The sequence below is a fragment of the Schistocerca nitens genome, unplaced genomic scaffold, assembly GCF_023898315.1.
Source record: "Schistocerca nitens isolate TAMUIC-IGC-003100 unplaced genomic scaffold, iqSchNite1.1 HiC_scaffold_83, whole genome shotgun sequence".
NCBI lineage: Eukaryota > Metazoa > Arthropoda > Insecta > Orthoptera > Acrididae > Schistocerca > Schistocerca nitens.
The window spans coordinates 1-26,429 of NW_026045628.1; the positions used below are offsets into that span (position 1 = coordinate 1).

The 26,429-nt window shown below is 54.4% G+C and overlaps 26 non-coding genes and 2 pseudogenes across 26 annotated transcripts; all 28 read right to left on the reverse strand.

The window, feature by feature from the left end:
• Positions 1-538: 538 nt before the first annotated feature.
• LOC126217697 (5S ribosomal RNA) lies at positions 539-657 on the reverse strand. The gene has a single exon (XR_007542397.1). It is a non-coding gene; the product is annotated as a 5S ribosomal RNA (ribosomal RNA).
• Positions 658-1,492: 835 nt separating this feature from the next.
• Positions 1,493-1,610, reverse strand: LOC126217723 (5S ribosomal RNA; annotated as a pseudogene).
• Positions 1,611-2,440: 830 nt separating this feature from the next.
• On the reverse strand, positions 2,441-2,558 carry LOC126217722 (5S ribosomal RNA). Its single transcript, XR_007542420.1, has one exon. It is a non-coding gene; the product is annotated as a 5S ribosomal RNA (ribosomal RNA).
• Positions 2,559-3,393: 835 nt separating this feature from the next.
• On the reverse strand, positions 3,394-3,512 carry LOC126217709 (5S ribosomal RNA). The gene has a single exon (XR_007542408.1). It is a non-coding gene; the product is annotated as a 5S ribosomal RNA (ribosomal RNA).
• Positions 3,513-4,348: 836 nt separating this feature from the next.
• On the reverse strand, positions 4,349-4,467 carry LOC126217721 (5S ribosomal RNA). Its single transcript, XR_007542419.1, has one exon. It is a non-coding gene; the product is annotated as a 5S ribosomal RNA (ribosomal RNA).
• An 836-nt stretch (positions 4,468-5,303) lies between these two features.
• LOC126217726 (5S ribosomal RNA) lies at positions 5,304-5,422 on the reverse strand. Its single transcript, XR_007542421.1, has one exon. It is a non-coding gene; the product is annotated as a 5S ribosomal RNA (ribosomal RNA).
• An 837-nt stretch (positions 5,423-6,259) lies between these two features.
• Positions 6,260-6,378, reverse strand: LOC126217727 (5S ribosomal RNA). Its single transcript, XR_007542422.1, has one exon. It is a non-coding gene; the product is annotated as a 5S ribosomal RNA (ribosomal RNA).
• An 836-nt stretch (positions 6,379-7,214) lies between these two features.
• Positions 7,215-7,333, reverse strand: LOC126217698 (5S ribosomal RNA). The gene has a single exon (XR_007542398.1). It is a non-coding gene; the product is annotated as a 5S ribosomal RNA (ribosomal RNA).
• An 835-nt stretch (positions 7,334-8,168) lies between these two features.
• Positions 8,169-8,287, reverse strand: LOC126217699 (5S ribosomal RNA). The gene has a single exon (XR_007542399.1). It is a non-coding gene; the product is annotated as a 5S ribosomal RNA (ribosomal RNA).
• An 837-nt stretch (positions 8,288-9,124) lies between these two features.
• On the reverse strand, positions 9,125-9,243 carry LOC126217700 (5S ribosomal RNA). Its single transcript, XR_007542400.1, has one exon. It is a non-coding gene; the product is annotated as a 5S ribosomal RNA (ribosomal RNA).
• Positions 9,244-10,080: 837 nt separating this feature from the next.
• LOC126217701 (5S ribosomal RNA) lies at positions 10,081-10,199 on the reverse strand. The gene has a single exon (XR_007542401.1). It is a non-coding gene; the product is annotated as a 5S ribosomal RNA (ribosomal RNA).
• An 837-nt stretch (positions 10,200-11,036) lies between these two features.
• On the reverse strand, positions 11,037-11,155 carry LOC126217703 (5S ribosomal RNA). Its single transcript, XR_007542402.1, has one exon. It is a non-coding gene; the product is annotated as a 5S ribosomal RNA (ribosomal RNA).
• Positions 11,156-11,992: 837 nt separating this feature from the next.
• On the reverse strand, positions 11,993-12,111 carry LOC126217704 (5S ribosomal RNA). The gene has a single exon (XR_007542403.1). It is a non-coding gene; the product is annotated as a 5S ribosomal RNA (ribosomal RNA).
• Positions 12,112-12,948: 837 nt separating this feature from the next.
• On the reverse strand, positions 12,949-13,067 carry LOC126217705 (5S ribosomal RNA). The gene has a single exon (XR_007542404.1). It is a non-coding gene; the product is annotated as a 5S ribosomal RNA (ribosomal RNA).
• Positions 13,068-13,904: 837 nt separating this feature from the next.
• LOC126217706 (5S ribosomal RNA) lies at positions 13,905-14,023 on the reverse strand. Its single transcript, XR_007542405.1, has one exon. It is a non-coding gene; the product is annotated as a 5S ribosomal RNA (ribosomal RNA).
• Positions 14,024-14,860: 837 nt separating this feature from the next.
• LOC126217707 (5S ribosomal RNA) lies at positions 14,861-14,979 on the reverse strand. Its single transcript, XR_007542406.1, has one exon. It is a non-coding gene; the product is annotated as a 5S ribosomal RNA (ribosomal RNA).
• Positions 14,980-15,816: 837 nt separating this feature from the next.
• Positions 15,817-15,935, reverse strand: LOC126217708 (5S ribosomal RNA). Its single transcript, XR_007542407.1, has one exon. It is a non-coding gene; the product is annotated as a 5S ribosomal RNA (ribosomal RNA).
• Positions 15,936-16,772: 837 nt separating this feature from the next.
• On the reverse strand, positions 16,773-16,891 carry LOC126217710 (5S ribosomal RNA). The gene has a single exon (XR_007542409.1). It is a non-coding gene; the product is annotated as a 5S ribosomal RNA (ribosomal RNA).
• An 837-nt stretch (positions 16,892-17,728) lies between these two features.
• On the reverse strand, positions 17,729-17,847 carry LOC126217711 (5S ribosomal RNA). The gene has a single exon (XR_007542410.1). It is a non-coding gene; the product is annotated as a 5S ribosomal RNA (ribosomal RNA).
• An 837-nt stretch (positions 17,848-18,684) lies between these two features.
• LOC126217712 (5S ribosomal RNA) lies at positions 18,685-18,803 on the reverse strand. Its single transcript, XR_007542411.1, has one exon. It is a non-coding gene; the product is annotated as a 5S ribosomal RNA (ribosomal RNA).
• An 837-nt stretch (positions 18,804-19,640) lies between these two features.
• LOC126217714 (5S ribosomal RNA) lies at positions 19,641-19,759 on the reverse strand. Its single transcript, XR_007542412.1, has one exon. It is a non-coding gene; the product is annotated as a 5S ribosomal RNA (ribosomal RNA).
• An 837-nt stretch (positions 19,760-20,596) lies between these two features.
• LOC126217715 (5S ribosomal RNA) lies at positions 20,597-20,715 on the reverse strand. Its single transcript, XR_007542413.1, has one exon. It is a non-coding gene; the product is annotated as a 5S ribosomal RNA (ribosomal RNA).
• An 838-nt stretch (positions 20,716-21,553) lies between these two features.
• LOC126217716 (5S ribosomal RNA) lies at positions 21,554-21,672 on the reverse strand. Its single transcript, XR_007542414.1, has one exon. It is a non-coding gene; the product is annotated as a 5S ribosomal RNA (ribosomal RNA).
• An 837-nt stretch (positions 21,673-22,509) lies between these two features.
• LOC126217717 (5S ribosomal RNA) lies at positions 22,510-22,628 on the reverse strand. Its single transcript, XR_007542415.1, has one exon. It is a non-coding gene; the product is annotated as a 5S ribosomal RNA (ribosomal RNA).
• An 837-nt stretch (positions 22,629-23,465) lies between these two features.
• LOC126217718 (5S ribosomal RNA) lies at positions 23,466-23,584 on the reverse strand. The gene has a single exon (XR_007542416.1). It is a non-coding gene; the product is annotated as a 5S ribosomal RNA (ribosomal RNA).
• Positions 23,585-24,421: 837 nt separating this feature from the next.
• Positions 24,422-24,540, reverse strand: LOC126217719 (5S ribosomal RNA). The gene has a single exon (XR_007542417.1). It is a non-coding gene; the product is annotated as a 5S ribosomal RNA (ribosomal RNA).
• An 837-nt stretch (positions 24,541-25,377) lies between these two features.
• Positions 25,378-25,496, reverse strand: LOC126217720 (5S ribosomal RNA). Its single transcript, XR_007542418.1, has one exon. It is a non-coding gene; the product is annotated as a 5S ribosomal RNA (ribosomal RNA).
• An 836-nt stretch (positions 25,497-26,332) lies between these two features.
• Positions 26,333-26,429, reverse strand: LOC126217725 (5S ribosomal RNA; annotated as a pseudogene; the record flags this gene model as incomplete).

Below are 26,429 nucleotides of genomic sequence, written 5' to 3' on the forward strand. Positions count from 1 at the left end.
TCGCAGGAGGGCTGGCGCGCGACCGTCCGGCGTATGGCCCGTGCGGTGTCGTGCTGGAGGGCGCCACTGCTGGCGGTGTGAGCTTCCTCGCCTCACACGGGATGTTTGCGTCATTTGCACTGCATTTCCTGTCCCTGTCCCCGTCCCGACTTGTCCCGACTTTGCTCGACTGCCGCTCGCTGACGCTCGGGTCGTGGCCCTTATAACAGCGCAAGCACGAGAAACGTCTGCAGGAGGACACGAGACGATTTAAGAATAAATTTATGATTACGTATCGAATTAAGAATTGTACACCGCTACAGAACACAGGCGCTGACGCATTTCAGAACATATCTGCCGATTCGTACTGTTTTGTCGTTTTCAAAGACTTCCTGGCGAACTTGGTTAGCACATTCTCCCCTTAAACTGAGATATTTACTGCAATTTCGTACCTTATGGTCATTACAGTAGTTTGAAAATTCTTTAGCAAGAATCTTTGTCACAACAGAACGGTGGTATGGAAAGAGGGCGGTATAAAAAAAAAAGGTCAGTGAAGGGGAGCCAACAGCACGCGGTGTTCCCAGGCGGTCACCCATCCAAGTACTAACCGCGCCCGATGTTGCTTAACTTCGGTGAGCGGACGAGAACCGGTGTATACAACATGGCATGGCCGTTGGCGTTCGTTTGCTGTAGGCGCACGGCAGAATTTGCATTCGGCTCTTCTCCCAACACACAAAATCATAGTTCGCGGTCGAAACAGTCGGACGCATTTGACGCAAAGCACTTCCTTCCGCTGCAGCGAGTTCCTCGAGGACGGCGCGGAGCGCGCGCCCTACGTCCCAGCAGAGCGACTGCCGAATTAGCGGGCGCGCCGCCGCGTGTGTAAGACGCACAGCTGCTCGTTGCACCTCCTGTCATTCGCTTGGTGCGTGCAACCTTCGACACTCGCGGAAGGCGCGTCTTGTTCCTGGTGTCCATCGCAGGAGGGCTGGCGCGCGACCGTCCGGCGTATGGCCCGTGCGGTGTCGTGCTGGAGGGCGCCACTGCTGGCGGTGTGAGCTTCCTCGCCTCACACGGGATGTTTGCGTCATTTGCACTGCATTTCCTGTCCCTGTCCCCGTCCCGACTTGTCCCGACTTTGCTCGACTGCCGCTCGCTGACGCTCGGGTCGTGGCCCTTATAACAGCGCAAGCACGAGAAACGTCTGCAGGAGGACACGAGACGATTTAAGAATAAATTTATGATTACGTATCGAATTAAGAATTGTACACCGCTACAGAACACAGGCGCTGACGCATTTCAGAACATATCTGCCGATTCGTACTGTTTTGTCGTTTTCAAAGACTTCCTGGCGACTTGGTTAGCACATTCTCCCCTTAAACTGAGATATTTACTGCAATTTCGTACCTTATGGTCATTACAGTAGTTTGAAATTCTTTAGCAAGAATCTTTGTCACAACAGAACGGTGGTATGGAAAGAGGGCGGTATAAAAAAAAAAGGTCAGTGAAGGGGAGCCAACAGCACGCGGTGTTCCCAGGCGGTCACCCATCCAAGTACTAACCGCGCCCGATGTTGCTTAACTTCGTGAGCGGACGAGAACCGTTGTATACAACATGGCATGGCCGTTGGCGTTCGTTTGCTGTAGGCGCACGGCAGAATTTGCATTCGGCTCTTCTCCCAACACACAAAATCATAGTTCGCGGTCGAAACAGTCGGACGCATTTGACGCAAAGCACTTCCTTCCGCTGCAGCGAGTTCCTCGAGGACGGCGCGGAGCGCGCGCCCTACGTCCCAGCAGAGCGACTGCCGAATTAGCGGCGCGCCGCCGCGTGTGTAAGACGCACAGCTGCTCGTTGCACCTCCTGTCATTCGCTTGGTGCGTGCAACCTTCGACACTCGCGGAAGGCGCGTCTTGTTCCTGGTGTCCATCGCAGGAGGGCTGGCGCGCGACCGTCCGGCGTATGGCCCGTGCGGTGTCGTGCTGGAGGCGCCACTGCTGGCGGTGTGAGCTTCCTCGCCTCACACGGGATGTTTGCGTCATTTGCACTGCATTTCCTGTCCCTGTCCCGTCCCGACTTGTCCCGACTTTGCTCGACTGCCGCTCGCTGACGCTCGGGTCGTGGCCCTTATAACAGCGCAAGCACGAGAAACGTCTGCAGGAGGACACGAGGACGATTTAAGAATAAATTTATGATTACGTATCGAATAAGAATTGTACACCGCTACAGAACAACAGGCGCTGACGCATTTCAGAACATATCTGCCGATTCGTACTGTTTTGTCGTTTTCAAAGACTTCCTGGCGAACTTGGTTAGCACATTCTCCCTTAAACTGAGATATTTACTGCAATTTCGTACCTTATGGTCATTACAGTAGTTTGAAATTCTTTAGCAAGATCTTTGTCACAACAGAACGGTGGTATGGAAAGAGGGCGTATAAAAAAAAAGGTCAGTGAAGGGGAGCCAACAGCACGCGGTGTTCCCAGGCGGTCACCCATCCAAGTACTAACCGCGCCCGATGTTGCTTAACTTCGGTGAGCGGACGAGAACCGTGTATACAACATGGCATGGCCGTTGGCGTTCGTTTGCTGTAGGCGCACGGCAGAATTTGCATTCGGCTCTTCTCCCAACACACAAAATCATAGTTCGCGGTCGAAACAGTCGGACGCATTTGACGCAAAGCACTTCCTTCCGCTGCAGCGAGTTCCTCGAGGACGGCGCGGAGCGCGCGCCCTACGTCCCAGCAGAGCGACTGCCGAATTAGCGGGCGCGCCGCCGCGTGTGTAAGACGCACAGCTGCTCGTTGCACCTCCTGTCATTCGCTTGGTGCGTGCAACCTTCGACACTCGCGGAAGGCGCGTCTTGTTCCTGGTGTCCATCGCAGGAGGGCTGGCGCGCGACCGTCCGGCGTATGGCCCGTGCGGTGTCGTGCTGGAGGGCGCCACTGCTGGCGGTGTGAGCTTCCTCGCCTCACACGGGATGTTTGCGTCATTTGCACTGCATTTCCTGTCCCTGTCCCCGTCCGACTTGTCCCGACTTTGCTCGACTGCCGCTCGCTGACGCTCGGGTCGTGGCCCTTATAACAGCGCAAGCACGAGAAACGTCTGCAGGAGGACACGAGACGATTTAAGAATAAATTTATGATTACGTATCGAATTAAGAATTGTACACCGCTACAGAACAACAGGCGCTGACGCATTTCAGAACATATCTGCCGATTCGTACTGTTTTGTCGTTTTCAAAGACTTCCTGGCGAACTTGGTTAGCACATTCTCCCCTTAAACTGAGATATTTACTGCAATTTCGTACCTTATGGTCATTACAGTAGTTTGAAATTCTTTAGCAAGAATCTTTGTCACAACAGAACGGTGGTATGGAAAGAGGGCGGTATAAAAAAAAAGGTCAGTGAAGGGGAGCCAACAGCACGCGGTGTTCCCAGGCGGTCACCCATCCAAGTACTAACCGCGCCCGATGTTGCTTAACTTCGGTGAGCGGACGAGAACCGGTGTATACAACATGGCATGGCCGTTGGCGTTCGTTTGCTGTAGGCGCACGGCAGAATTTGCATTCGGCTCTTCTCCCAACACACAAAATCATAGTTCGCGGTCGAAACAGTCGGACGCATTTGACGCAAAGCACTTCCTTCCGCTGCAGCGAGTTCCTCGAGGACGGCGCGGAGCGCGCGCCCTACGTCCCAGCAGAGCGACTGCCGAATTAGCGGGCGCGCCGCCGCGTGTGTAAGACGCACAGCTGCTCGTTGCACCTCCTGTCATTCGCTTGGTGCGTGCAACCTTCGACACTCGCGGAAGGCGCGTCTTGTTCCTGGTGTCCATCGCAGGAGGGCTGGCGCGCGACCGTCCGGCGTATGGCCCGTGCGGTGTCGTGCTGGAGGGCGCCACTGCTGGCGGTGTGAGCTTCCTCGCCTCACACGGGATGTTTGCGTCATTTGCACTGCATTTCCTGTCCCTGTCCCCGTCCCGACTTGTCCCGACTTTGCTCGACTGCCGCTCGCTGACGCTCGGGTCGTGGCCCTTATAACAGCGCAAGCACGAGAAACGTCTGCAGGAGGACACGAGACGATTTAAGAATAAATTTATGATTACGTATCGAATTAAGAATTGTACACCGCTACAGAACAACAGGCGCTGACGCATTTCAGAACATATCTGCCGATTCGTACTGTTTTGTCGTTTTCAAGACTTCCTGGCGAACTTGGTTAGCACATTCTCCCCTTAAACTGAGATATTTACTGCAATTTCGTACCTTATGGTCATTACAGTAGTTTGAAATTCTTTAGCAAGAATCTTTGTCACAACAGAACGGTGGTATGGAAAGAGGGCGGTATAAAAAAAAAAGGTCAGTGAAGGGGAGCCAACAGCACGCGGTGTTCCCAGGCGGTCACCCATCCAAGTACTAACCGCGCCCGATGTTGCTTAACTTCGGTGAGCGGACGAGAACCGGTGTATACAACATGGCATGGCCGTTGGCGTTCGTTTGCTGTAGGCGCACGGCAGAATTTGCATTCGGCTCTTCTCCCAACACACAAAATCATAGTTCGCGGTCGAAACAGTCGGACGCATTTGACGCAAAGCACTTCCTTCCGCTGCAGCGAGTTCCTCGAGGACGGCGCGGAGCGCGCGCCCTACGTCCCAGCAGAGCGACTGCCGAATTAGCGGGCGCGCCGCCGCGTGTGTAAGACGCACAGCTGCTCGTTGCACCTCCTGTCATTCGCTTGGTGCGTGCAACCTTCGACACTCGCGGAAGGCGCGTCTTGTTCCTGGTGTCCATCGCAGGAGGGCTGGCGCGCGACCGTCCGGCGTATGGCCCGTGCGGTGTCGTGCTGGAGGGCGCCACTGCTGGCGGTGTGAGCTTCCTCGCCTCACACGGGATGTTTGCGTCATTTGCACTGCATTTCCTGTCCCTGTCCCCGTCCCGACTTGTCCCGACTTTGCTCGACTGCCGCTCGCTGACGCTCGGGTCGTGGCCCTTATAACAGCGCAAGCACGAGAAACGTCTGCAGGAGGACACGAGACGATTTAAGAATAAATTTATGATTACGTATCGAATTAAGAATTGTACACCGCTACAGAACAACAGGCGCTGACGCATTTCAGAACATATCTGCCGATTCGTACTGTTTTGTCGTTTTCAAAGACTTCCTGGCGAACTTGGTTAGCACATTCTCCCCTTAAACTGAGATATTTACTGCAATTTCGTACCTTATGGTCATTACAGTAGTTTGAAATTCTTTAGCAAGAATCTTTGTCACAACAGAACGGTGGTATGGAAAGAGGGCGGTATAAAAAAAAAGGTCAGTGAAGGGGAGCCAACAGCACGCGGTGTTCCCAGGCGGTCACCCATCCAAGTACTAACCGCGCCCGATGTTGCTTAACTTCGGTGAGCGGACGAGAACCGGTGTATACAACATGGCATGGCCGTTGGCGTTCGTTTGCTGTAGGCGCACGGCAGAATTTGCATTCGGCTCTTCTCCCAACACACAAAATCATAGTTCGCGGTCGAAACAGTCGGACGCATTTGACGCAAAGCACTTCCTTCCGCTGCAGCGAGTTCCTCGAGGACGGCGCGGAGCGCGCGCCCTACGTCCCAGCAGAGCGACTGCCGAATTAGCGGGCGCGCCGCCGCGTGTGTAAGACGCACAGCTGCTCGTTGCACCTCCTGTCATTCGCTTGGTGCGTGCAACCTTCGACACTCGCGGAAGGCGCGTCTTGTTCCTGGTGTCCATCGCAGGAGGGCTGGCGCGCGACCGTCCGGCGTATGGCCCGTGCGGTGTCGTGCTGGAGGGCGCCACTGCTGGCGGTGTGAGCTTCCTCGCCTCACACGGGATGTTTGCGTCATTTGCACTGCATTTCCTGTCCCTGTCCCCGTCCCGACTTGTCCCGACTTTGCTCGACTGCCGCTCGCTGACGCTCGGGTCGTGGCCCTTATAACAGCGCAAGCACGAGAAACGTCTGCAGGAGGACACGAGACGATTTAAGAATAAATTTATGATTACGTATCGAATTAAGAATTGTACACCGCTACAGAACAACAGGCGCTGACGCATTTCAGAACATATCTGCCGATTCGTACTGTTTTGTCGTTTTCAAAGACTTCCTGGCGAACTTGGTTAGCACATTCTCCCCTTAAACTGAGATATTTACTGCAATTTCGTACCTTATGGTCATTACAGTAGTTTGAAATTCTTTAGCAAGAATCTTTGTCACAACAGAACGGTGGTATGGAAAGAGGGCGGTATAAAAAAAAAAGGTCAGTGAAGGGGAGCCAACAGCACGCGGTGTTCCCAGGCGGTCACCCATCCAAGTACTAACCGCGCCCGATGTTGCTTAACTTCGGTGAGCGGACGAGAACCGGTGTATACAACATGGCATGGCCGTTGGCGTTCGTTTGCTGTAGGCGCACGGCAGAATTTGCATTCGGCTCTTCTCCCAACACACAAAATCATAGTTCGCGGTCGAAACAGTCGGACGCATTTGACGCAAAGCACTTCCTTCCGCTGCAGCGAGTTCCTCGAGGACGGCGCGGAGCGCGCGCCCTACGTCCCAGCAGAGCGACTGCCGAATTAGCGGGCGCGCCGCCGCGTGTGTAAGACGCACAGCTGCTCGTTGCACCTCCTGTCATTCGCTTGGTGCGTGCAACCTTCGACACTCGCGGAAGGCGCGTCTTGTTCCTGGTGTCCATCGCAGGAGGGCTGGCGCGCGACCGTCCGGCGTATGGCCCGTGCGGTGTCGTGCTGGAGGGCGCCACTGCTGGCGGTGTGAGCTTCCTCGCCTCACACGGGATGTTTGCGTCATTTGCACTGCATTTCCTGTCCCTGTCCCGTCCCGACTTGTCCCGACTTTGCTCGACTGCCGCTCGCTGACGCTCGGGTCGTGGCCCTTATAACAGCGCAAGCACGAGAAACGTCTGCAGGAGGACACGAGACGATTTAAGAATAAATTTATGATTACGTATCGAATTAAGAATTGTACACCGCTACAGAACAACAGGCGCTGACGCATTTCAGAACATATCTGCCGATTCGTACTGTTTTGTCGTTTTCAAAGACTTCCTGGCGAACTTGGTTAGCACATTCTCCCCTTAAACTGAGATATTTACTGCAATTTCGTACCTTATGGTCATTACAGTAGTTTGAAATTCTTTAGCAAGAATCTTTGTCACAACAGAACGGTGGTATGGAAAGAGGGCGGTATAAAAAAAAAAGGTCAGTGAAGGGGAGCCAACAGCACGCGGTGTTCCCAGGCGGTCACCCATCCAAGTACTAACCGCGCCCGATGTTGCTTAACTTCGGTGAGCGGACGAGAACCGGTGTATACAACATGGCATGGCCGTTGGCGTTCGTTTGCTGTAGGCGCACGGCAGAATTGCATTCGGCTCTTCTCCCAACACACAAAATCATAGTTCGCGGTCGAAACAGTCGGACGCATTTGACGCAAAGCACTTCCTTCCGCTGCAGCGAGTTCCTCGAGGACGGCGCGGAGCGCGCGCCCTACGTCCCAGCAGAGCGACTGCCGAATTAGCGGGCGCGCCGCCGCGTGTGTAAGACGCACAGCTGCTCGTTGCACCTCCTGTCATTCGCTTGGTGCGTGCAACCTTCGACACTCGCGGAAGGCGCGTCTTGTTCCTGGTGTCCATCGCAGGAGGGCTGGCGCGCGACCGTCCGGCGTATGGCCCGTGCGGTGTCGTGCTGGAGGGCGCCACTGCTGGCGGTGTGAGCTTCCTCGCCTCACACGGGATGTTTGCGTCATTTGCACTGCATTTCCTGTCCCTGTCCCCGTCCCGACTTGTCCCGACTTTGCTCGACTGCCGCTCGCTGACGCTCGGGTCGTGGCCCTTATAACAGCGCAAGCACGAGAAACGTCTGCAGGAGGACACGAGACGATTAAGAATAAATTTATGATTACGTATCGAATTAAGAATTGTACACCGCTACAGAACAACAGGCGCTGACGCATTTCAGAACATATCTGCCGATTCGTACTGTTTTGTCGTTTTCAAAGACTTCCTGGCGAACTTGGTTAGCACATTCTCCCCTTAAACTGAGATATTTACTGCAATTTCGTACCTTATGGTCATTACAGTAGTTTGAAATTCTTTAGCAAGAATCTTTGTCACAACAGAACGGTGGTATGGAAAGAGGGCGGTATAAAAAAAAAAGGTCAGTGAAGGGGAGCCAACAGCACGCGGTGTTCCCAGGCGGTCACCCATCCAAGTACTAACCGCGCCCGATGTTGCTTAACTTCGGTGAGCGGACGAGAACCGGTGTATACAACATGGCATGGCCGTTGGCGTTCGTTTGCTGTAGGCGCACGGCAGAATTTGCATTCGGCTCTTCTCCCAACACACAAAATCATAGTTCGCGGTCGAAACAGTCGGACGCATTTGACGCAAAGCACTTCCTTCCGCTGCAGCGAGTTCCTCGAGGACGGCGCGGAGCGCGCGCCCTACGTCCCAGCAGAGCGACTGCCGAATTAGCGGGCGCGCCGCCGCGTGTGTAAGACGCACAGCTGCTCGTTGCACCTCCTGTCATTCGCTTGGTGCGTGCAACCTTCGACACTCGCGGAAGGCGCGTCTTGTTCCTGGTGTCCATCGCAGGAGGGCTGGCGCGCGACCGTCCGGCGTATGGCCCGTGCGGTGTCGTGCTGGAGGGCGCCACTGCTGGCGGTGTGAGCTTCCTCGCCTCACACGGGATGTTTGCGTCATTTGCACTGCATTTCCTGTCCCTGTCCCCGTCCCGACTTGTCCCGACTTTGCTCGACTGCCGCTCGCTGACGCTCGGGTCGTGGCCCTTATAACAGCGCAAGCACGAGAAACGTCTGCAGGAGGACACGAGACGATTTAAGAATAAATTTATGATTACGTATCGAATTAAGAATTGTACACCGCTACAGAACAACAGGCGCTGACGCATTTCAGAACATATCTGCCGATTCGTACTGTTTTGTCGTTTTCAAAGACTTCCTGGCGAACTTGGTTAGCACATTCTCCCCTTAAACTGAGATATTTACTGCAATTTCGTACCTTATGGTCATTACAGTAGTTTGAAATTCTTTAGCAAGAATCTTTGTCACAACAGAACGGTGGTATGGAAAGAGGGCGGTATAAAAAAAAAAGGTCAGTGAAGGGGAGCCAACAGCACGCGGTGTTCCCAGGCGGTCACCCATCCAAGTACTAACCGCGCCCGATGTTGCTTAACTTCGGTGAGCGGACGAGAACCGGTGTATACAACATGGCATGGCCGTTGGCGTTCGTTTGCTGTAGGCGCACGGCAGAATTTGCATTCGGCTCTTCTCCCAACACACAAAATCATAGTTCGCGGTCGAAACAGTCGGACGCATTTGACGCAAAGCACTTCCTTCCGCTGCAGCGAGTTCCTCGAGGACGGCGCGGAGCGCGCGCCCTACGTCCCAGCAGAGCGACTGCCGAATTAGCGGGCGCGCCGCCGCGTGTGTAAGACGCACAGCTGCTCGTTGCACCTCCTGTCATTCGCTTGGTGCGTGCAACCTTCGACACTCGCGGAAGGCGCGTCTTGTTCCTGGTGTCCATCGCAGGAGGGCTGGCGCGCGACCGTCCGGCGTATGGCCCGTGCGGTGTCGTGCTGGAGGGCGCCACTGCTGGCGGTGTGAGCTTCCTCGCCTCACACGGGATGTTTGCGTCATTTGCACTGCATTTCCTGTCCCTGTCCCCGTCCCGACTTGTCCCGACTTTGCTCGACTGCCGCTCGCTGACGCTCGGGTCGTGGCCCTTATAACAGCGCAAGCACGAGAAACGTCTGCAGGAGGACACGAGACGATTTAAGAATAAATTTATGATTACGTATCGAATTAAGAATTGTACACCGCTACAGAACAACAGGCGCTGACGCATTTCAGAACATATCTGCCGATTCGTACTGTTTTGTCGTTTTCAAAGACTTCCTGGCGAACTTGGTTAGCACATTCTCCCCTTAAACTGAGATATTTACTGCAATTTCGTACCTTATGGTCATTACAGTAGTTTGAAATTCTTTAGCAAGAATCTTTGTCACAACAGAACGGTGGTATGGAAAGAGGGCGGTATAAAAAAAAAAGGTCAGTGAAGGGGAGCCAACAGCACGCGGTGTTCCCAGGCGGTCACCCATCCAAGTACTAACCGCGCCCGATGTTGCTTAACTTCGGTGAGCGGACGAGAACCGGTGTATACAACATGGCATGGCCGTTGGCGTTCGTTTGCTGTAGGCGCACGGCAGAATTTGCATTCGGCTCTTCTCCCAACACACAAAATCATAGTTCGCGGTCGAAACAGTCGGACGCATTTGACGCAAAGCACTTCCTTCCGCTGCAGCGAGTTCCTCGAGGACGGCGCGGAGCGCGCGCCCTACGTCCCAGCAGAGCGACTGCCGAATTAGCGGGCGCGCCGCCGCGTGTGTAAGACGCACAGCTGCTCGTTGCACCTCCTGTCATTCGCTTGGTGCGTGCAACCTTCGACACTCGCGGAAGGCGCGTCTTGTTCCTGGTGTCCATCGCAGGAGGGCTGGCGCGCGACCGTCCGGCGTATGGCCCGTGCGGTGTCGTGCTGGAGGGCGCCACTGCTGGCGGTGTGAGCTTCCTCGCCTCACACGGGATGTTTGCGTCATTTGCACTGCATTTCCTGTCCCTGTCCCCGTCCCGACTTGTCCCGACTTTGCTCGACTGCCGCTCGCTGACGCTCGGGTCGTGGCCCTTATAACAGCGCAAGCACGAGAAACGTCTGCAGGAGGACACGAGACGATTTAAGAATAAATTTATGATTACGTATCGAATTAAGAATTGTACACCGCTACAGAACAACAGGCGCTGACGCATTTCAGAACATATCTGCCGATTCGTACTGTTTTGTCGTTTTCAAAGACTTCCTGGCGAACTTGGTTAGCACATTCTCCCCTTAAACTGAGATATTTACTGCAATTTCGTACCTTATGGTCATTACAGTAGTTTGAAATTCTTTAGCAAGAATCTTTGTCACAACAGAACGGTGGTATGGAAAGAGGGCGGTATAAAAAAAAAAGGTCAGTGAAGGGGAGCCAACAGCACGCGGTGTTCCCAGGCGGTCACCCATCCAAGTACTAACCGCGCCCGATGTTGCTTAACTTCGGTGAGCGGACGAGAACCGGTGTATACAACATGGCATGGCCGTTGGCGTTCGTTTGCTGTAGGCGCACGGCAGAATTTGCATTCGGCTCTTCTCCCAACACACAAAATCATAGTTCGCGGTCGAAACAGTCGGACGCATTTGACGCAAAGCACTTCCTTCCGCTGCAGCGAGTTCCTCGAGGACGGCGCGGAGCGCGCGCCCTACGTCCCAGCAGAGCGACTGCCGAATTAGCGGGCGCGCCGCCGCGTGTGTAAGACGCACAGCTGCTCGTTGCACCTCCTGTCATTCGCTTGGTGCGTGCAACCTTCGACACTCGCGGAAGGCGCGTCTTGTTCCTGGTGTCCATCGCAGGAGGGCTGGCGCGCGACCGTCCGGCGTATGGCCCGTGCGGTGTCGTGCTGGAGGGCGCCACTGCTGGCGGTGTGAGCTTCCTCGCCTCACACGGGATGTTTGCGTCATTTGCACTGCATTTCCTGTCCCTGTCCCCGTCCCGACTTGTCCCGACTTTGCTCGACTGCCGCTCGCTGACGCTCGGGTCGTGGCCCTTATAACAGCGCAAGCACGAGAAACGTCTGCAGGAGGACACGAGACGATTTAAGAATAAATTTATGATTACGTATCGAATTAAGAATTGTACACCGCTACAGAACAACAGGCGCTGACGCATTTCAGAACATATCTGCCGATTCGTACTGTTTTGTCGTTTTCAAAGACTTCCTGGCGAACTTGGTTAGCACATTCTCCCCTTAAACTGAGATATTTACTGCAATTTCGTACCTTATGGTCATTACAGTAGTTTGAAATTCTTTAGCAAGAATCTTTGTCACAACAGAACGGTGGTATGGAAAGAGGGCGGTATAAAAAAAAAAGGTCAGTGAAGGGGAGCCAACAGCACGCGGTGTTCCCAGGCGGTCACCCATCCAAGTACTAACCGCGCCCGATGTTGCTTAACTTCGGTGAGCGGACGAGAACCGGTGTATACAACATGGCATGGCCGTTGGCGTTCGTTTGCTGTAGGCGCACGGCAGAATTTGCATTCGGCTCTTCTCCCAACACACAAAATCATAGTTCGCGGTCGAAACAGTCGGACGCATTTGACGCAAAGCACTTCCTTCCGCTGCAGCGAGTTCCTCGAGGACGGCGCGGAGCGCGCGCCCTACGTCCCAGCAGAGCGACTGCCGAATTAGCGGGCGCGCCGCCGCGTGTGTAAGACGCACAGCTGCTCGTTGCACCTCCTGTCATTCGCTTGGTGCGTGCAACCTTCGACACTCGCGGAAGGCGCGTCTTGTTCCTGGTGTCCATCGCAGGAGGGCTGGCGCGCGACCGTCCGGCGTATGGCCCGTGCGGTGTCGTGCTGGAGGGCGCCACTGCTGGCGGTGTGAGCTTCCTCGCCTCACACGGGATGTTTGCGTCATTTGCACTGCATTTCCTGTCCCTGTCCCCGTCCCGACTTGTCCCGACTTTGCTCGACTGCCGCTCGCTGACGCTCGGGTCGTGGCCCTTATAACAGCGCAAGCACGAGAAACGTCTGCAGGAGGACACGAGACGATTTAAGAATAAATTTATGATTACGTATCGAATTAAGAATTGTACACCGCTACAGAACAACAGGCGCTGACGCATTTCAGAACATATCTGCCGATTCGTACTGTTTTGTCGTTTTCAAAGACTTCCTGGCGAACTTGGTTAGCACATTCTCCCCTTAAACTGAGATATTTACTGCAATTTCGTACCTTATGGTCATTACAGTAGTTTGAAATTCTTTAGCAAGAATCTTTGTCACAACAGAACGGTGGTATGGAAAGAGGGCGGTATAAAAAAAAAAGGTCAGTGAAGGGGAGCCAACAGCACGCGGTGTTCCCAGGCGGTCACCCATCCAAGTACTAACCGCGCCCGATGTTGCTTAACTTCGGTGAGCGGACGAGAACCGGTGTATACAACATGGCATGGCCGTTGGCGTTCGTTTGCTGTAGGCGCACGGCAGAATTTGCATTCGGCTCTTCTCCCAACACACAAAATCATAGTTCGCGGTCGAAACAGTCGGACGCATTTGACGCAAAGCACTTCCTTCCGCTGCAGCGAGTTCCTCGAGGACGGCGCGGAGCGCGCGCCCTACGTCCCAGCAGAGCGACTGCCGAATTAGCGGGCGCGCCGCCGCGTGTGTAAGACGCACAGCTGCTCGTTGCACCTCCTGTCATTCGCTTGGTGCGTGCAACCTTCGACACTCGCGGAAGGCGCGTCTTGTTCCTGGTGTCCATCGCAGGAGGGCTGGCGCGCGACCGTCCGGCGTATGGCCCGTGCGGTGTCGTGCTGGAGGGCGCCACTGCTGGCGGTGTGAGCTTCCTCGCCTCACACGGGATGTTTGCGTCATTTGCACTGCATTTCCTGTCCCTGTCCCCGTCCCGACTTGTCCCGACTTTGCTCGACTGCCGCTCGCTGACGCTCGGGTCGTGGCCCTTATAACAGCGCAAGCACGAGAAACGTCTGCAGGAGGACACGAGACGATTTAAGAATAAATTTATGATTACGTATCGAATTAAGAATTGTACACCGCTACAGAACAACAGGCGCTGACGCATTTCAGAACATATCTGCCGATTCGTACTGTTTTGTCGTTTTCAAAGACTTCCTGGCGAACTTGGTTAGCACATTCTCCCCTTAAACTGAGATATTTACTGCAATTTCGTACCTTATGGTCATTACAGTAGTTTGAAATTCTTTAGCAAGAATCTTTGTCACAACAGAACGGTGGTATGGAAAGAGGGCGGTATAAAAAAAAAAGGTCAGTGAAGGGGAGCCAACAGCACGCGGTGTTCCCAGGCGGTCACCCATCCAAGTACTAACCGCGCCCGATGTTGCTTAACTTCGGTGAGCGGACGAGAACCGGTGTATACAACATGGCATGGCCGTTGGCGTTCGTTTGCTGTAGGCGCACGGCAGAATTTGCATTCGGCTCTTCTCCCAACACACAAAATCATAGTTCGCGGTCGAAACAGTCGGACGCATTTGACGCAAAGCACTTCCTTCCGCTGCAGCGAGTTCCTCGAGGACGGCGCGGAGCGCGCGCCCTACGTCCCAGCAGAGCGACTGCCGAATTAGCGGGCGCGCCGCCGCGTGTGTAAGACGCACAGCTGCTCGTTGCACCTCCTGTCATTCGCTTGGTGCGTGCAACCTTCGACACTCGCGGAAGGCGCGTCTTGTTCCTGGTGTCCATCGCAGGAGGGCTGGCGCGCGACCGTCCGGCGTATGGCCCGTGCGGTGTCGTGCTGGAGGGCGCCACTGCTGGCGGTGTGAGCTTCCTCGCCTCACACGGGATGTTTGCGTCATTTGCACTGCATTTCCTGTCCCTGTCCCCGTCCCGACTTGTCCCGACTTTGCTCGACTGCCGCTCGCTGACGCTCGGGTCGTGGCCCTTATAACAGCGCAAGCACGAGAAACGTCTGCAGGAGGACACGAGACGATTTAAGAATAAATTTATGATTACGTATCGAATTAAGAATTGTACACCGCTACAGAACAACAGGCGCTGACGCATTTCAGAACATATCTGCCGATTCGTACTGTTTTGTCGTTTTCAAAGACTTCCTGGCGAACTTGGTTAGCACATTCTCCCCTTAAACTGAGATATTTACTGCAATTTCGTACCTTATGGTCATTACAGTAGTTTGAAATTCTTTAGCAAGAATCTTTGTCACAACAGAACGGTGGTATGGAAAGAGGGCGGTATAAAAAAAAAAGGTCAGTGAAGGGGAGCCAACAGCACGCGGTGTTCCCAGGCGGTCACCCATCCAAGTACTAACCGCGCCCGATGTTGCTTAACTTCGGTGAGCGGACGAGAACCGGTGTATACAACATGGCATGGCCGTTGGCGTTCGTTTGCTGTAGGCGCACGGCAGAATTTGCATTCGGCTCTTCTCCCAACACACAAAATCATAGTTCGCGGTCGAAACAGTCGGACGCATTTGACGCAAAGCACTTCCTTCCGCTGCAGCGAGTTCCTCGAGGACGGCGCGGAGCGCGCGCCCTACGTCCCAGCAGAGCGACTGCCGAATTAGCGGGCGCGCCGCCGCGTGTGTAAGACGCACAGCTGCTCGTTGCACCTCCTGTCATTCGCTTGGTGCGTGCAACCTTCGACACTCGCGGAAGGCGCGTCTTGTTCCTGGTGTCCATCGCAGGAGGGCTGGCGCGCGACCGTCCGGCGTATGGCCCGTGCGGTGTCGTGCTGGAGGGCGCCACTGCTGGCGGTGTGAGCTTCCTCGCCTCACACGGGATGTTTGCGTCATTTGCACTGCATTTCCTGTCCCTGTCCCCGTCCCGACTTGTCCCGACTTTGCTCGACTGCCGCTCGCTGACGCTCGGGTCGTGGCCCTTATAACAGCGCAAGCACGAGAAACGTCTGCAGGAGGACACGAGACGATTTAAGAATAAATTTATGATTACGTATCGAATTAAGAATTGTACACCGCTACAGAACAACAGGCGCTGACGCATTTCAGAACATATCTGCCGATTCGTACTGTTTTGTCGTTTTCAAAGACTTCCTGGCGAACTTGGTTAGCACATTCTCCCCTTAAACTGAGATATTTACTGCAATTTCGTACCTTATGGTCATTACAGTAGTTTGAAATTCTTTAGCAAGAATCTTTGTCACAACAGAACGGTGGTATGGAAAGAGGGCGGTATAAAAAAAAAAGGTCAGTGAAGGGGAGCCAACAGCACGCGGTGTTCCCAGGCGGTCACCCATCCAAGTACTAACCGCGCCCGATGTTGCTTAACTTCGGTGAGCGGACGAGAACCGGTGTATACAACATGGCATGGCCGTTGGCGTTCGTTTGCTGTAGGCGCACGGCAGAATTTGCATTCGGCTCTTCTCCCAACACACAAAATCATAGTTCGCGGTCGAAACAGTCGGACGCATTTGACGCAAAGCACTTCCTTCCGCTGCAGCGAGTTCCTCGAGGACGGCGCGGAGCGCGCGCCCTACGTCCCAGCAGAGCGACTGCCGAATTAGCGGGCGCGCCGCCGCGTGTGTAAGACGCACAGCTGCTCGTTGCACCTCCTGTCATTCGCTTGGTGCGTGCAACCTTCGACACTCGCGGAAGGCGCGTCTTGTTCCTGGTGTCCATCGCAGGAGGGCTGGCGCGCGACCGTCCGGCGTATGGCCCGTGCGGTGTCGTGCTGGAGGGCGCCACTGCTGGCGGTGTGAGCTTCCTCGCCTCACACGGGATGTTTGCGTCATTTGCACTGCATTTCCTGTCCCTGTCCCCGTCCCGACTTGTCCCGACTTTGCTCGACTGCCGCTCGCTGACGCTCGGGTCGTGGCCCTTATAACAGCGCAAGCACGAGAAACGTCTGCAGGAGGACACGAGACGATTTAAGAATAAATTTATGATTACGTATCGAATTAAGAATTGTACACCGCTACAGAACAACAGGCGCTGACGCATTTCAGAACATATCTGCCGATTCGTACTGTTTTGTCGTTTTCAAAGACTTCCTGGCGAACTTGGTTAGCACATTCTCCCCTTAAACTGAGATATTTACTGCAATTTCGTACCTTATGGTCATTACAGTAGTTTGAAATTCTTTAGCAAGAATCTTTGTCACAACAGAACGGTGGTATGGAAAGAGGGCGGTATAAAAAAAAAAGGTCAGTGAAGGGGAGCCAACAGCACGCGGTGTTCCCAGGCGGTCACCCATCCAAGTACTAACCGCGCCCGATGTTGCTTAACTTCGGTGAGCGGACGAGAACCGGTGTATACAACATGGCATGGCCGTTGGCGTTCGTTTGCTGTAGGCGCACGGCAGAATTTGCATTCGGCTCTTCTCCCAACACACAAAATCATAGTTCGCGGTCGAAACAGTCGGACGCATTTGACGCAAAGCACTTCCTTCCGCTGCAGCGAGTTCCTCGAGGACGGCGCGGAGCGCGCGCCCTACGTCCCAGCAGAGCGACTGCCGAATTAGCGGGCGCGCCGCCGCGTGTGTAAGACGCACAGCTGCTCGTTGCACCTCCTGTCATTCGCTTGGTGCGTGCAACCTTCGACACTCGCGGAAGGCGCGTCTTGTTCCTGGTGTCCATCGCAGGAGGGCTGGCGCGCGACCGTCCGGCGTATGGCCCGTGCGGTGTCGTGCTGGAGGGCGCCACTGCTGGCGGTGTGAGCTTCCTCGCCTCACACGGGATGTTTGCGTCATTTGCACTGCATTTCCTGTCCCTGTCCCCGTCCCGACTTTTCCCGACTTTGCTCGACTGCCGCTCGCTGACGCTCGGGTCGTGGCCCTTATAACAGCGCAAGCACGAGAAACGTCTGCAGGAGGACACGAGACGATTTAAGAATAAATTTATGATTACGTATCGAATTAAGAATTGTACACCGCTACAGAACAACAGGCGCTGACGCATTTCAGAACATATCTGCCGATTCGTACTGTTTTGTCGTTTTCAAAGACTTCCTGGCGAACTTGGTTAGCACATTCTCCCCTTAAACTGAGATATTTACTGCAATTTCGTACCTTATGGTCATTACAGTAGTTTGAAATTCTTTAGCAAGAATCTTTGTCACAACAGAACGGTGGTATGGAAAGAGGGCGGTATAAAAAAAAAAGGTCAGTGAAGGGGAGCCAACAGCACGCGGTGTTCCCAGGCGGTCACCCATCCAAGTACTAACCGCGCCCGATGTTGCTTAACTTCGGTGAGCGGACGAGAACCGGTGTATACAACATGGCATGGCCGTTGGCGTTCGTTTGCTGTAGGCGCACGGCAGAATTTGCATTCGGCTCTTCTCCCAACACACAAAATCATAGTTCGCGGTCGAAACAGTCGGACGCATTTGACGCAAAGCACTTCCTTCCGCTGCAGCGAGTTCCTCGAGGACGGCGCGGAGCGCGCGCCCTACGTCCCAGCAGAGCGACTGCCGAATTAGCGGGCGCGCCGCCGCGTGTGTAAGACGCACAGCTGCTCGTTGCACCTCCTGTCATTCGCTTGGTGCGTGCAACCTTCGACACTCGCGGAAGGCGCGTCTTGTTCCTGGTGTCCATCGCAGGAGGGCTGGCGCGCGACCGTCCGGCGTATGGCCCGTGCGGTGTCGTGCTGGAGGGCGCCACTGCTGGCGGTGTGAGCTTCCTCGCCTCACACGGGATGTTTGCGTCATTTGCACTGCATTTCCTGTCCCTGTCCCCGTCCCGACTTGTCCCGACTTTGCTCGACTGCCGCTCGCTGACGCTCGGGTCGTGGCCCTTATAACAGCGCAAGCACGAGAAACGTCTGCAGGAGGACACGAGACGATTTAAGAATAAATTTATGATTACGTATCGAATTAAGAATTGTACACCGCTACAGAACAACAGGCGCTGACGCATTTCAGAACATATCTGCCGATTCGTACTGTTTTGTCGTTTTCAAAGACTTCCTGGCGAACTTGGTTAGCACATTCTCCCCTTAAACTGAGATATTTACTGCAATTTCGTACCTTATGGTCATTACAGTAGTTTGAAATTCTTTAGCAAGAATCTTTGTCACAACAGAACGGTGGTATGGAAAGAGGGCGGTATAAAAAAAAAAGGTCAGTGAAGGGGAGCCAACAGCACGCGGTGTTCCCAGGCGGTCACCCATCCAAGTACTAACCGCGCCCGATGTTGCTTAACTTCGGTGAGCGGACGAGAACCGGTGTATACAACATGGCATGGCCGTTGGCGTTCGTTTGCTGTAGGCGCACGGCAGAATTTGCATTCGGCTCTTCTCCCAACACACAAAATCATAGTTCGCGGTCGAAACAGTCGGACGCATTTGACGCAAAGCACTTCCTTCCGCTGCAGCGAGTTCCTCGAGGACGGCGCGGAGCGCGCGCCCTACGTCCCAGCAGAGCGACTGCCGAATTAGCGGGCGCGCCGCCGCGTGTGTAAGACGCACAGCTGCTCGTTGCACCTCCTGTCATTCGCTTGGTGCGTGCAACCTTCGACACTCGCGGAAGGCGCGTCTTGTTCCTGGTGTCCATCGCAGGAGGGCTGGCGCGCGACCGTCCGGCGTATGGCCCGTGCGGTGTCGTGCTGGAGGGCGCCACTGCTGGCGGTGTGAGCTTCCTCGCCTCACACGGGATGTTTGCGTCATTTGCACTGCATTTCCTGTCCCTGTCCCCGTCCCGACTTGTCCCGACTTTGCTCGACTGCCGCTCGCTGACGCTCGGGTCGTGGCCCTTATAACAGCGCAAGCACGAGAAACGTCTGCAGGAGGACACGAGACGATTTAAGAATAAATTTATGATTACGTATCGAATTAAGAATTGTACACCGCTACAGAACAACAGGCGCTGACGCATTTCAGAACATATCTGCCGATTCGTACTGTTTTGTCGTTTTCAAAGACTTCCTGGCGAACTTGGTTAGCACATTCTCCCCTTAAACTGAGATATTTACTGCAATTTCGTACCTTATGGTCATTACAGTAGTTTGAAATTCTTTAGCAAGAATCTTTGTCACAACAGAACGGTGGTATGGAAAGAGGGCGGTATAAAAAAAAAAGGTCAGTGAAGGGGAGCCAACAGCACGCGGTGTTCCCAGGCGGTCACCCATCCAAGTACTAACCGCGCCCGATGTTGCTTAACTTCGGTGAGCGGACGAGAACCGGTGTATACAACATGGCATGGCCGTTGGCGTTCGTTTGCTGTAGGCGCACGGCAGAATTTGCATTCGGCTCTTCTCCCAACACACAAAATCATAGTTCGCGGTCGAAACAGTCGGACGCATTTGACGCAAAGCACTTCCTTCCGCTGCAGCGAGTTCCTCGAGGACGGCGCGGAGCGCGCGCCCTACGTCCCAGCAGAGCGACTGCCGAATTAGCGGGCGCGCCGCCGCGTGTGTAAGACGCACAGCTGCTCGTTGCACCTCCTGTCATTCGCTTGGTGCGTGCAACCTTCGACACTCGCGGAAGGCGCGTCTTGTTCCTGGTGTCCATCGCAGGAGGGCTGGCGCGCGACCGTCCGGCGTATGGCCCGTGCGGTGTCGTGCTGGAGGGCGCCACTGCTGGCGGTGTGAGCTTCCTCGCCTCACACGGGATGTTTGCGTCATTTGCACTGCATTTCCTGTCCCTGTCCCCGTCCCGACTTGTCCCGACTTTGCTCGACTGCCGCTCGCTGACGCTCGGGTCGTGGCCCTTATAACAGCGCAAGCACGAGAAACGTCTGCAGGAGGACACGAGACGATTTAAGAATAAATTTATGATTACGTATCGAATTAAGAATTGTACACCGCTACAGAACAACAGGCGCTGACGCATTTCAGAACATATCTGCCGATTCGTACTGTTTTGTCGTTTTCAAAGACTTCCTGGCGAACTTGGTTAGCACATTCTCCCCTTAAACTGAGATATTTACTGCAATTTCGTACCTTATGGTCATTACAGTAGTTTGAAATTCTTTAGCAAGAATCTTTGTCACAACAGAACGGTGGTATGGAAAGAGGGCGGTATAAAAAAAAAAGGTCAGTGAAGGGGAGCCAACAGCACGCGGTGTTCCCAGGCGGTCACCCATCCAAGTACTAACCGCGCCCGATGTTGCTTAACTTCGGTGAGCGGACGAGAACCGGTGTATACAACATGGCATGGCCGTTGGCGTTCGTTTGCTGTAGGCGCACGGCAGAATTTGCATTCGGCTCTTCTCCCAACACACAAAATCATAGTTCGCGGTCGAAACAGTCGGACGCATTTGACGCAAAGCACTTCCTTCCGCTGCAGCGAGTTCCTCGAGGACGGCGCGGAGCGCGCGCCCTACGTCCCAGCAGAGCGACTGCCGAATTAGCGGGCGCGCCGCCGCGTGTGTAAGACGCACAGCTGCTCGTTGCACCTCCTGTCATTCGCTTGGTGCGTGCAACCTTCGACACTCGCGGAAGGCGCGTCTTGTTCCTGGTGTCCATCGCAGGAGGGCTGGCGCGCGACCGTCCGGCGTATGGCCCGTGCGGTGTCGTGCTGGAGGGCGCCACTGCTGGCGGTGTGAGCTTCCTCGCCTCACACGGGATGTTTGCGTCATTTGCACTGCATTTCCTGTCCCTGTCCCCGTCCCGACTTGTCCCGACTTTGCTCGACTGCCGCTCGCTGACGCTCGGGTCGTGGCCCTTATAACAGCGCAAGCACGAGAAACGTCTGCAGGAGGACACGAGACGATTTAAGAATAAATTTATGATTACGTATCGAATTAAGAATTGTACACCGCTACAGAACAACAGGCGCTGACGCATTTCAGAACATATCTGCCGATTCGTACTGTTTTGTCGTTTTCAAAGACTTCCTGGCGAACTTGGTTAGCACATTCTCCCCTTAAACTGAGATATTTACTGCAATTTCGTACCTTATGGTCATTACAGTAGTTTGAAATTCTTTAGCAAGAATCTTTGTCACAACAGAACGGTGGTATGGAAAGAGGGCGGTATAAAAAAAAAAAGGTCAGTGAAGGGGAGCCAACAGCACGCGGTGTTCCCAGGCGGTCACCCATCCAAGTACTAACCGCGCCCGATGTTGCTTAACTTCGGTGAGCGGACGAGAACCGGTGTATACAACATGGCATGGCCGTTGGCGTTCGTTTGCTGTAGGCGCACGGCAGAATTTGCATTCGGCTCTTCTCCCAACACACAAAATCATAGTTCGCGGTCGAAACAGTCGGACGCATTTGACGCAAAGCACTTCCTTCCGCTGCAGCGAGTTCCTCGAGGACGGCGCGGAGCGCGCGCCCTACGTCCCAGCAGAGCGACTGCCGAATTAGCGGGCGCGCCGCCGCGTGTGTAAGACGCACAGCTGCTCGTTGCACCTCCTGTCATTCGCTTGGTGCGTGCAACCTTCGACACTCGCGGAAGGCGCGTCTTGTTCCTGGTGTCCATCGCAGGAGGGCTGGCGCGCGACCGTCCGGCGTATGGCCCGTGCGGTGTCGTGCTGGAGGGCGCCACTGCTGGCGGTGTGAGCTTCCTCGCCTCACACGGGATGTTTGCGTCATTTGCACTGCATTTCCTGTCCCTGTCCCCGTCCCGACTTGTCCCGACTTTGCTCGACTGCCGCTCGCTGACGCTCGGGTCGTGGCCCTTATAACAGCGCAAGCACGAGAAACGTCTGCAGGAGGACACGAGACGATTTAAGAATAAATTTATGATTACGTATCGAATTAAGAATTGTACACCGCTACAGAACAACAGGCGCTGACGCATTTCAGAACATATCTGCCGATTCGTACTGTTTTGTCGTTTTCAAAGACTTCCTGGCGAACTTGGTTAGCACATTCTCCCCTTAAACTGAGATATTTACTGCAATTTCGTACCTTATGGTCATTACAGTAGTTTGAAATTCTTTAGCAAGAATCTTTGTCACAACAGAACGGTGGTATGGAAAGAGGGCGGTATAAAAAAAAAAGGTCAGTGAAGGGGAGCCAACAGCACGCGGTGTTCCCAGGCGGTCACCCATCCAAGTACTAACCGCGCCCGATGTTGCTTAACTTCGGTGAGCGGACGAGAACCGGTGTATACAACATGGCATGGCCGTTGGCGTTCGTTTGCTGTAGGCGCACGGCAGAATTTGCATTCGGCTCTTCTCCCAACACACAAAATCATAGTTCGCGGTCGAAACAGTCGGACGCATTTGACGCAAAGCACTTCCTTCCGCTGCAGCGAGTTCCTCGAGGACGGCGCGGAGCGCGCGCCCTACGTCCCAGCAGAGCGACTGCCGAATTAGCGGGCGCGCCGCCGCGTGTGTAAGACGCACAGCTGCTCGTTGCACCTCCTGTCATTCGCTTGGTGCGTGCAACCTTCGACACTCGCGGAAGGCGCGTCTTGTTCCTGGTGTCCATCGCAGGAGGGCTGGCGCGCGACCGTCCGGCGTATGGCCCGTGCGGTGTCGTGCTGGAGGGCGCCACTGCTGGCGGTGTGAGCTTCCTCGCCTCACACGGGATGTTTGCGTCATTTGCACTGCATTTCCTGTCCCTGTCCCCGTCCCGACTTGTCCCGACTTTGCTCGACTGCCGCTCGCTGACGCTCGGGTCGTGGCCCTTATAACAGCGCAAGCACGAGAAACGTCTGCAGGAGGACACGAGACGATTTAAGAATAAATTTATGATTACGTATCGAATTAAGAATTGTACACCGCTACAGAACAACAGGCGCTGACGCATTTCAGAACATATCTGCCGATTCGTACTGTTTTGTCGTTTTCAAAGACTTCCTGGCGAACTTGGTTAGCACATTCTCCCCTTAAACTGAGATATTTACTGCAATTTCGTACCTTATGGTCATTACAGTAGTTTGAAATTCTTTAGCAAGAATCTTTGTCACAACAGAACGGTGGTATGGAAAGAGGGCGGTATAAAAAAAAAAGGTCAGTGAAGGGGAGCCAACAGCACGCGGTGTTCCCAGGCGGTCACCCATCCAAGTACTAACCGCGCCCGATGTTGCTTAACTTCGGTGAGCGGACGAGAACCGGTGTATACAACATGGCATGGCCGTTGGCGTTCGTTTGCTGTAGGCGCACGGCAGAATTTGCATTCGGCTCTTCTCCCAACACACAAAATCATAGTTCGCGGTCGAAACAGTCGGACGCATTTGACGCAAAGCACTTCCTTCCGCTGCAGCGAGTTCCTCGAGGACGGCGCGGAGCGCGCGCCCTACGTCCCAGCAGAGCGACTGCCGAATTAGCGGGCGCGCCGCCGCGTGTGTAAGACGCACAGCTGCTCGTTGCACCTCCTGTCATTCGCTTGGTGCGTGCAACCTTCGACACTCGCGGAAGGCGCGTCTTGTTCCTGGTGTCCATCGCAGGAGGGCTGGCGCGCGACCGTCCGGCGTATGGCCCGTGCGGTGTCGTGCTGGAGGGCGCCACTGCTGGCGGTGTGAGCTTCCTCGCCTCACACGGGATGTTTGCGTCATTTGCACTGCATTTCCTGTCCCTGTCCCCGTCCCGACTTGTCCCGACTTTGCTCGACTGCCGCTCGCTGACGCTCGGGTCGTGGCCCTTATAACAGCGCAAGCACGAGAAACGTCTGCAGGAGGACACGAGACGATTTAAGAATAAATTTATGATTACGTATCGAATTAAGAATTGTACACCGCTACAGAACAACAGGCGCTGACGCATTTCAGAACATATCTGCCGATTCGTACTGTTTTGTCGTTTTCAAAGACTTCCTGGCGAACTTGGTTAGCACATTCTCCCCTTAAACTGAGATATTTACTGCAATTTCGTACCTTATGGTCATTACAGTAGTTTGAAATTCTTTAGCAAGAATCTTTGTCACAACAGAACGGTGGTATGGAAAGAGGGCGGTATAAAAAAAAAAGGTCAGTGAAGGGGAGCCAACAGCACGCGGTGTTCCCAGGCGGTCACCCATCCAAGTACTAACCGCGCCCGATGTTGCTTAACTTCGGTGAGCGGACGAGAACCGGTGTATACAACATGGCATGGCCGTTGGCGTTCGTTTGCTGTAGGCGCACGGCAGAATTTGCATTCGGCTCTTCTCCCAACACACAAAATCATAGTTCGCGGTCGAAACAGTCGGACGCATTTGACGCAAAGCACTTCCTTCCGCTGCAGCGAGTTCCTCGAGGACGGCGCGGAGCGCGCGCCCTACGTCCCAGCAGAGCGACTGCCGAATTAGCGGGCGCGCCGCCGCGTGTGTAAGACGCACAGCTGCTCGTTGCACCTCCTGTCATTCGCTTGGTGCGTGCAACCTTCGACACTCGCGGAAGGCGCGTCTTGTTCCTGGTGTCCATCGCAGGAGGGCTGGCGCGCGACCGTCCGGCGTATGGCCCGTGCGGTGTCGTGCTGGAGGGCGCCACTGCTGGCGGTGTGAGCTTCCTCGCCTCACACGGGATGTTTGCGTCATTTGCACTGCATTTCCTGTCCCTGTCCCCGTCCCGACTTGTCCCGACTTTGCTCGACTGCCGCTCGCTGACGCTCGGGTCGTGGCCCTTATAACAGCGCAAGCACGAGAAACGTCTGCAGGAGGACACGAGACGATTTAAGAATAAATTTATGATTACGTATCGAATTAAGAATTGTACACCGCTACAGAACAACAGGCGCTGACGCATTTCAGAACATATCTGCCGATTCGTACTGTTTTGTCGTTTTCAAAGACTTCCTGGCGAACTTGGTTAGCACATTCTCCCCTTAAACTGAGATATTTACTGCAATTTCGTACCTTATGGTCATTACAGTAGTTTGAAATTCTTTAGCAAGAATCTTTGTCACAACAGAACGGTGGTATGGAAAGAGGGCGGTATAAAAAAAAAAGGTCAGTGAAGGGGAGCCAACAGCACGCGGTGTTCCCAGGCGGTCACCCATCCAAGTACTAACCGCGCCCGATGTTGCTTAACTTCGGTGAGCGGACGAGAACCGGTGTATACAACATGGCATGGCCGTTGGCGTTCGTTTGCTGTAGGCGCACGGCAGAATTTGCATTCGGCTCTTCTCCCAACACACAAAATCATAGTTCGCGGTCGAAACAGTCGGACGCATTTGACGCAAAGCACTTCCTTCCGCTGCAGCGAGTTCCTCGAGGACGGCGCGGAGCGCGCGCCCTACGTCCCAGCAGAGCGACTGCCGAATTAGCGGGCGCGCCGCCGCGTGTGTAAGACGCACAGCTGCTCGTTGCACCTCCTGTCATTCGCTTGGTGCGTGCAACCTTCGACACTCGCGGAAGGCGCGTCTTGTTCCTGGTGTCCATCGCAGGAGGGCTGGCGCGCGACCGTCCGGCGTATGGCCCGTGCGGTGTCGTGCTGGAGGGCGCCACTGCTGGCGGTGTGAGCTTCCTCGCCTCACACGGGATGTTTGCGTCATTTGCACTGCATTTCCTGTCCCTGTCCCCGTCCCGACTTGTCCCGACTTTGCTCGACTGCCGCTCGCTGACGCTCGGGTCGTGGCCCTTATAACAGCGCAAGCACGAGAAACGTCTGCAGGAGGACACGAGACGATTTAAGAATAAATTTATGATTACGTATCGAATTAAGAATTGTACACCGCTACAGAACAACAGGCGCTGACGCATTTCAGAACATATCTGCCGATTCGTACTGTTTTGTCGTTTTCAAAGACTTCCTGGCGAACTTGGTTAGCACATTCTCCCTTAAACTGAGATATTTACTGCAATTTCGTACCTTATGGTCATTACAGTAGTTTGAAATTCTTTAGCAAGAATCTTTGTCACAACAGAACGGTGGTATGGAAAGAGGGCGGTATAAAAAAAAAAGGTCAGTGAAGGGGAGCCAACAGCACGCGGTGTTCCCAGGCGGTCACCCATCCAAGTACTAACCGCGCCCGATGTTGCTTAACTTCGGTGAGCGGACGAGAACCGGTGTAT